This window comes from Quercus lobata, chromosome 8 (genome assembly GCF_001633185.2).
Source record: "Quercus lobata isolate SW786 chromosome 8, ValleyOak3.0 Primary Assembly, whole genome shotgun sequence".
Lineage (NCBI taxonomy): Eukaryota > Viridiplantae > Streptophyta > Magnoliopsida > Fagales > Fagaceae > Quercus > Quercus lobata.
Genome location: NC_044911.1, coordinates 36,543,375 through 36,551,302, shown reverse-complemented (window position 1 = coordinate 36,551,302; position 7,928 = coordinate 36,543,375). Strand labels below are relative to the sequence as shown.

At 31.8% G+C, this 7,928-nt stretch overlaps 1 long non-coding RNA gene across 1 annotated transcript; it reads left to right on the top strand.

Moving 5' to 3' along the window:
- Positions 1–3,488: 3,488 nt before the first annotated feature.
- Positions 3,489–6,726, top strand: LOC115958435. The gene is made up of 2 exons (XR_004084534.1): positions 3,489–3,840; positions 6,447–6,726. It is a non-coding gene; the product is annotated as an uncharacterized LOC115958435 (long non-coding RNA).
- Positions 6,727–7,928: the final 1,202 nt, after the last annotated feature.

Genomic DNA, 7,928 nt, shown 5'->3' with positions numbered 1-7,928 from the left:
ACACCTAAAGAAAAAGTCATCACTATTTCATTTGGTGAATTACATCACATGGAAAAAAGATGAGTTAGCCCATCCAACATCAGCAGACAGGGGAAGAAAATGGCTGTCCCAAGAATAGCCCTGTTTTAATTTAATTTTTGTAACAAATTAGTACAAAGTCTTTTTCGATATGTGATGAAGTGTAAATCTAGCGAAGGCCACCTCTCTACCATTTCCATAGTATGGAGTACTTTGAAAAGATGACTAAGTACAAACAGGAAGGGGTTTGAGGCCCAACTCTAGGTCAGGGCCTTGCTGTAACATGTTGGGCCCTTGTTCACCTCCTAACGTTTTGTTTTTTTTTTTAAAATAATATAGTTTTTTTTTTTTTTTTTTTTTTTTAAAAGAATCTCAATCTATGATGTCCGCTTCTAATGATTGTGCTCTTTATCATCAGACCACGACAACAATCGGTTTTTGGTGCAGGTAGAGATTGAACCCCAAATCTCTTATTCAACTATTACAGACTCTACCAATTGAACTAAAAAAAAAAAAGTTAATACAATAGATCTTAAGTTGTAAACATTAATAGATCACTAATTTGTTGTGCTCAAGTATACATCCAAGCATCCAAGAAGGCATGTCCACCACTAGCCCAATGCCCCTTTTTTTAAATTTTTTTAGAAATACATCATTACTAATTACTAAATATACCCCGTTCTAGTAAGAATATTTTGTAGTTGAATAAACAACACGAGGAGAGGAAATCAAGGACCCACAGTATCCCAAAACACGTCAAGAGATCAAGTTGAAAAAAAAAATCTTAATAAAATTAAATTCTCAATTAATATTAGGGTGAGTTCCGTTCATCTTTTTGAAACCGTGCTTTTTGAAAAAAGTGGTGGTTTTAAAAAGTACAGTATGAAATTATGTTTTTTTTTTTAAAGAATTTTTTAAAGAAAAAATAGAGTGTTTAGTAAAAGCTGTCAAAAAGAGAATCTTTTTATTTTTAGAAGATTATTAATGGCTTCTTGTGACTCTTTTAATTTTAAATTTTTTTTGGTAATAGAATACATAATAATAACGTACTATCTAAAATTTGTTGAAAAAATATTGTGAACATAGCATTATTCTAATATAATTTATTATATTTTTCATACGACTTACATTTTTTTTCTTCATATTTTTATAAATTTTATTCACACCCTTGCCCCCACACCCAACCCAACACATTTCTTCCATTTTTTATTTTTTATTTTTGTTTTTTCTCAGCCATAATTACAACCAACCCTTCACCTTTTATCTTCTTTCTTTATTTTCCTCCACATACTCAGCCATTGCCACACACTTCTCCACCTTGATCTTCTTTATTCTTTTCTTTTTCATTAAATTCCACTACTCACACGTGTCTTCTACGAAAAACAAGCAACTCCTCTCAGATTCCTAACCTCCTATCTTCCAATTGAAAAGCATTGAGACCTAAGGTAATTTCTCTTAATTTCACCCAAAATCTTCAACACCTCTCTCTCTCTCTCTATATGTAAACCCAAAATCAAATAGGAATTGAAGTTAGATTGGTGCATTAGAGCTCCTTATCATTACTCAACCTTAGCCATGTCGAAAGATTCATTTCGGGTTGTTGAGAGTGAAATTGGCAGTGGAGGTTCAGTTTTCTGTCGCTATGATTCTCTGTGTTTGTCTTTTTAGTTTTCTGTGTGTATTTTGTGGAGTGCATGAGAAAATAAAGGGTAATTTGGAGATAAAAGAAAAAATATCTCAATGGTATTCTATGCAATTTGAAATCGCATCTCTTGGGCATCTCTTGGGTTGGAATGCGAAAACACAAAAATTGTGTTTATGGGACTGAAAAGCATAGTTTTAAAATTTTACCAAACACGTGTTTTGGGTTAGCAGACACATGTTTTGGGTCCCAAAAAACAGAATCAAATGGGCACTTAGATTAGTTCATTAATAAAATCTAATGTTCATTACTTGAAATTTTCAAAGAGAGACTATATATATCTCTAATAACAAAAGGTAGAAAATAAGAAAATTCTCTCTCTATCATCTTTCAATCTTAATTCTTGAAGAAATTAAATCCTTTTTTTTTTTTAATCTCAATGCCAACTTTGTTTAGCCAGCAAGCATAGGAAAAAAAATCGCCCTGGGGAACATACCATTATTGCTAATCCATTAGTTCTAACTTGAAGTTTGCCCTTAGTTGTCTCGAAGTTAGCTGCTTGGCATGAGTAGATTGGCTTGCTCACCTTATTGCTCTCAATCTTTTTTTAATTTAGTTTTCTTTATAACAAATGATTCAGTGTAGGTGTACTGCGCGTGATCCGACCCTATTTTGATATTCAGGTAAGCTTTTATCATTAATTTTTTGTTCTTATAATCATGTTGTTGTGCTTCTTTTAGTAATGCAAATTTACTCTTTTGTTGTTGTTGTTAGCTTTCTCTACTTCTATTTATTTTTTTTTAGAGATTTTTAATTTTATTTCAAAGACTCAAACTTATCTACACTACATATTATGCATTATCTGTTAACGTTGCGGAAGCCTGAAGAAAGCACACATGATACTCTTTTGATCCAACAGAAACTAAACTGTTAGTTTTTGTGTAGCAAACCTCGAATCCACAAGGGGTTCCTTGAATCCACAAGGTGATAAACTAGAATCCACCAGAGAAAGAATTTGACAAAAGTCGATATTTTATTACTAATCTCTTTTGCCTTTGACGGTTATAAAACATATAAATACTGAGAAAGTAAAACCCTAAGATGATTAGGAAACGTCTAAAACCCTAATTCGCACTAATTATGCAATTAGGTGACAAAATACCAAAATTTACCAAAATAGACAAAATTGAGTTAAATGCAAAATCATAAACAACTGACCTTAGGGGTTATCCCAAAACAAGTAGGACCTTATTCTGACTTTTGATTAAAATGTTATTAAGGAAACAAAAATTACTATAAACGGCAAAATTGTAGTTTTAGAGCCTAAATGGAGAAATATGCCAATTTTAGGGGGGACCTTGTGGCAAAGTAATGACTATTGCTCAGAAGAAAGTTTTGCTTCAGCTTGCTAATTTTTATGCAATTCTAACTCCAAGGCCCATGATTTGTACTAGTGTTTTTTTGCATTGTGCGATAACTTCAGGCACGCGTGAGAGTCTAGAAAGACCATTGCGGTGTATTCTACATCATTTGTAGCCTACACTTTAGTTCCTTCATTATAGGTTGTGATTGACACGTTTACAGTTACAACTTATAACAAGATTAAGTGGATTAGCCATTTTAACAATTGAAAAGGAAATGTTAATGTAGCTGGAGTCTAAAAATTTATCAGTAATTTTGCATATCTATAATCAAGAAAAATAGAATTTAAATAAAGAATATATATATATATATATATATTAAAAGTTAAATAAATATAATTTAATTAATATTTACATAAAAGAAAATGCTATGCTTAAAGTTTTCTTTAGGCTCTAAAATTCTTTGAACCAATCATACTTATACTAAAAATCGATTGGTATCTTGGCATCATAAAGCAAACATCATAATTTGAAATTTTATTGTGTGTGTATGTATGTAACCCACCCTAATCCGTGATGGGGTTCAAACTTCAAACTGGGTCCCCTTCATCCGGACTAAGGAGTTCGGTTGTTAGTCAGGGAAGACTTGGACATCGACATTGTCCAATTGCAAAGCAGTCCAGAGCAGGTCAATGCTACCTTTAATGGGCCTCATGTGAAAGGAGTGGCTTAGTCCAATACTGGGGTCATTCAGTTGGGTCCCTAGACTTCGACTTCCACATTCACAACTGTCTTCAATTTTAAAGCGGACTAGAGCAGGTCAGTCCTATATTTAATGGGCCTCATGTGAAAGGAATGCCCAGCTTTTTATTTTATTTTTTTTATTAGAATAGTAGAATTTTTTCATATGATTTAAAAAAAAAAAAAAAAAAAAATCTACGAAATCCGTGTATTACATCCATTTGGACTATCTCCCTTAAACCAAGAGGCGTTTCATCAATCCATATCCTGTCTTCAGCAAAAGCTTATTAATGACAACTTGGCCAGCTATTAACTGAAATGCTAGAATTAGACAAATTTTACTAAATAAGATTTAAAAATTGATGTAGAAATAAATATAATCGATGGATTTCAAAAACATTCATTTTATTATTATTATGGATTTTTTTTTTTTTTTTGAGAACAGGTCAGAAATTTATCATGGATTATTAGTAGCACATAAATTTGTTTTTATTCTAGCATCACAATTTTTTAATTCTTGAATATTTTATAGTGGAAACCGATCGATGTGTTCTACTTTCTAGAAAAACATAGTTTCAAATCTAAGATATGGGTTAGTTAAGGGTTAATGTTTTTCTGTTAAGAGCACTCCATTGGATTAGTCAAAAGTTTCAAAAATTAATTATAGAAATCATATATATATATATTTAACAAATATTTAACTACTTACTCTTCAAATATACTTTACAACAACTTTTCTATTTTCTCTACTCTATTACAATATTTGTTTTCTCAAAAATGGGTATATATATACCGTTAGATAAAATGTAACCCATTTCCTTCACTATTTTCCAGTGCTTTCCCTAAATCTTCTCGCATATCAAGATCTCTATCAATACAAAAGGTCACCGATAGCCACCCAAATTTCCATAAACCCTAATTGTTGCTACACTCATCACCACCACCACCCAATTGTTCCTGAAATTCATTACAAAACAAACCCATTCAGTACATCGAACATGACCTGTTGGGTTGATAAAGGCGAATGATGCATAAAAATGAACAATAAAAGTCAAGGAAAATGTTCACAGAATAGGCTTCTTTGTCATAAAATTAAAACTAGAAGTGTTTAAACCCTATGTTCATTTTTTAGTAATTTGAGAGAAGCTGAGGAATTAAACAGCCTTAATTAGTTAAACATTTCATGAGACAGTAAACATGATGACCACTAATGATACAAATATAGTGTTTTCTCTCTCTTTTGTATATAGAAAAAATACAAATGTCCTTGGATTGATTACTATTTGCTTCAAAATATAATAGTTTTTTTTTTTTTTTTTTTTGATACAAGATAGAATTATACTCTAACCTAATCTAAGTATATATGTGTGTGAAGCTCCCTCCTGGAGACTTGAATTCTGGTCCTTGCCCCGTACACCCCACAAGTACTTATACTTGTAGAGTGACCATTGTATCAAATGTGTGCGTTGATTATAATAGTTTCTTAAATAACTACAAATTTAGAAAGTTCCCGCCAGTTCCAATGGCCAAATCTTTAAATATAAGCTCTTAATTTATTATCTTCTTCTACGCTCCATGCACCTTTCTTTAGTCCATTTTTATCATAGAAGGGAGCTCTCATCATCTCTCTGTAAATAAAAATTTTGAGATCAAGTAATTCCCTAGCTCTAAGTAGCACATTTATACAAAAATTTTGAGATGAAAAATGTTCATTATTGATACAATGATTACAACCTTGAAGGTGGACCTATCATATGTTCGGCAAACATAATAATATAAAAAACTAGGGCCCAATCTGAAGTTGCAACGAAAAGGGCTTTTGATAAAGTAATGATTCCATGGGTGAGTAGGTAATCCATACTCTTTAGAATGTGTTACATGCAGCAGCATAAGCTGAATTCTCATAGTACCATAAATGTTAACTAAGCTCTTATGTAGCCGTGAAGTGGGCAAAATTTTATCCATAGATATTTGGAGATTATCAATGTAAGCATTGGATCCTAAGAGCATCCACATCAAGCTAGTCAAACTAGCAATTCGGTAAAGAAAAAAAAAGGTAAATTATATATTTGGTTTCTATCCTATATACTATATTTTAATTTTATCCATAACTTTTCAATTGTGTCAAATTGGTCCCTAATCTTTTAGTACTATGTCAATTTTGTTTCTACTATTATCTTTTGGATGAAAATTAATGACATGTCTAATTGCCAAAATAAAAAATTAGCTTCCATTAATGTGACAATAAATTAAAATTTTATTTTGGTCGTTTGCCATGTCAGCAATTTTCATCAAATATATAATGTCTGAGACTAAATTGACATGACACTAAAAAGTTAGGGACCAAATTGACACAATTGAAATGTTTGGGACCAAGTTGAAATATGATGTAAAAGATAAAGACCAATATGTAGTTTAACCAAAATAAATAAATACCACTAAAACCAGCATGCACTAGGCTCAAGTATTTAACATTCCAAAATAAGAAATAAATAATAACTTAATACCGTAATTGAATTATTGTTCATCAAAATATAAAAAAATAAAAAAATTCTTTGCACTCTCTCTCTCTCTCTCTCTCTCTCTCTCTCAATTGATTTTATGTTGATTGTCCAATGTTTGACTTTGGAGTTCTTTGCACACACTCTCTCTCTCTTATCAAATCGAATGTATCGACTTTGTAGATCCCACTATGGAACCCAAACAAGCAATTGTTATTGTTGTTCCAATTGGACAGAGAATTGCAGTCTTGTCACAGCATTTTTAGCGTGAAAATCAAAAATGAGTGGGAGCTAGGAGAGGTGGTGGAGCTCGTGGGGTGTCTAGTTTGGCAATTGTGGTGGCGGAACTTGCGGGTTTGCTGAAGACTAAGTTGAATATAACAAAGATGGAGTATTGAAATTGAAGTAGTTATTTGTGAATAGTAGTTAAACTAAAGTAACAAAAATGGCCAAATTTGACTAAGTGCCCGTTTGTTTAAGCTTTTACCCGCTAAAACATGCTTTTTGAAACCAAAATCACAAAATGTGCGTTTGGTAAATTTTTAAAAAGTTGCGTTTTCTAAAAGTTGTGTTTTCATTTGTGAAGGAAAAGACCAAATTGCGAAAGCAGCAGCTTGCTCCATTGCAAAAAAGCACTGAAGCGCGTTTCAATATTACCGTTGGAAGTTGCACAAATTTCCCAAATTGCCCACTAATTTTTCTTAAAAACTCAATTTTATCCTTTTGTTCATAACACAATTTTACATAGGAACCCAATAACGAAATCAAAACCAATAAAATAAAAATAAAATAAAATAACTGATTTGACCCATTTCTACTGATGTTGTTGGCAACGAGGAAGAGATCAAGCAATGGTGGGGAGGAAGACAGGCGGCGGAGAAGGCAGAGCAAATCAACAGATGAGGAAGGCGAAAAATGCCAATGACGGAGGCGAAAGACGGAGACGACCAATCAACAGACCCATCTCTCTATCTTCATTTGATGAGAATCAAATGGTGTGGTTGTGTGTGACCTTTAAGTTTGTGTGTTTTGATGGGATAGAGGGAAAGAAACTTGTAGATGAAGTGGCAAGAGAAAAGGGAGAAAAAAAAAAAAAAAAAAAAGAAAGAGGAAGAAGAGAGCTCTGTGGAGTGTGGAAGAAGTGGTACGGAAAATAGGGGGAAAAAAAAAAAAAAGAAGGGTACGTGTGTGGAGGAGAAAGAAAGAGGGAAAAAGAAAAGAAAAGAGAAGGGTACGTGCGTGGAGGAGAAAAAGGGAGGGGAAAAAAAAGAAGGGAATATGGATGAAAAAAAAAAAGGTAAAGAAATAAGGGAAAAATAAAATAAAGAATGAGAAATTAAAATTGAGAAATACTATCATAATATTTTTACAATAAATTTTAAGTGGTAGGTTATTATTAGTTAATATTGGTGAAAAAAATAATTTTTTTAGAAACTTTGAAAGTTCTTTTTAGAATAACTTTTTAGAAAGTATTTTCACAATACTTTATATATACATTGTCCTTTTTAGTAATTTATCACTAAAATTGTCACTTTTATAAGGGTTAGTCAAATACTCAATTTTTTCAAAAAGTACTTATTAACAGCTTTTACCAAACATTTAACTTTTTCAAAAAGCATTTTTTCATACCGCACTTTTTAAAAATCTCACTTTTTCAAAAAGTTC